The sequence below is a fragment of the Rhagoletis pomonella genome, unplaced genomic scaffold (genome assembly GCF_013731165.1).
Source record: "Rhagoletis pomonella isolate Grant_MI unplaced genomic scaffold, Rhpom_1.0 Rhpom_scaffold_00004, whole genome shotgun sequence".
Lineage (NCBI taxonomy): Eukaryota > Metazoa > Arthropoda > Insecta > Diptera > Tephritidae > Rhagoletis > Rhagoletis pomonella.
This window is the reverse complement of record NW_023458558.1, coordinates 66059635-66060812: the sequence shown is the minus strand read 5'-3', so window position 1 is coordinate 66060812 and position 1178 is coordinate 66059635.

Genomic DNA, 1178 nt, shown 5'->3' with positions numbered 1-1178 from the left:
TGCAAAAATAAAAGGCGAAGAATCTCTGATACTTCTTGTATACATTAATAATGATAACACGTAAAATGAAATTCATCATAATTTTTCAGATTTTTTTCAAGGATTTTATCGCAATTTTTTGCGACCATTTTGGATATAGTCGAAGTTCTTCGCCTTTTTGAGTGTTTTCAGGCGCAAAACTTCAGTTACTAAATTGTTTTATTTTTTATTATAAAATTCATTCTTTCGTTACTTTAGTTTTTTCCCGTTAGAAATGGTAAAGGATTTTAAAGAGGTGCTAAACAGCTTTTCTCTCCAATTTTCCAATTATGTTTCTATGTAAAGAAACTCACATAGGTTAGTTTAGGTTGGGTGGCGTTTTTAGCAAGAGAGTGCATAGTCTTCTAAATCCCTTGCTTTCAGGTTATCGAGATCACTGAAGAAATGTGTAACTGCCAATTACTTTTACTGTCCGTTTTTTAGAGCTGATGAAGTAGAGACTTACATAGTACGTTGAGCGTCTATTGCTAGCCGTTTTGGCAATATGACAGGCTGTTCCATTCGCCATCTTTCATTGGCTATTTCTATGAATTTTTCATCCAGTAGAAATTCACTTGTTTGAAGAAGGATGCCGTCCGACACACAACATTGAAAGTTTCTGGAACACAACATTGAAAGTTTCTGGAACACAACATTGCAAGTTGATAAAAGCGTTGTAAAATGCCTCTTCCCGGTCTGTAAACAGAGATGTACTGTACTGAAATAAGTGGGTGTGCAGAGCTTTAAATGCTGACTTATGACAGATTTCCACTGTACGTTAAATGACACAAATTATAATGATAAAGTTGGGCATAAAAAAAATCCTGTGTCATTATATTAACAAAAATTGGCATTAAATACTTTTTCGTTATTTCATCGCCTAGAGGAAATTCGGCATAACAGACAAAAAATAACCGAAAATTTCATCACAATATTAGAAGACTTATAAAAGCAATCTAAAAATGCTTTAAATAACTTTTAGGAGTACCGTTACTTTTTTCATCATCCAATAATCGGATCTAAACCAAATTAGTATGGGGCCACCTCTGAGACACACTACCTTTCCGATGGAAAAATAATTATAGAAATCGGTTGACGTGATCCAAAGTTATGTGGTAACATATGTACAAAAAAAAAAAAAAATATTCCGACGAATTGAT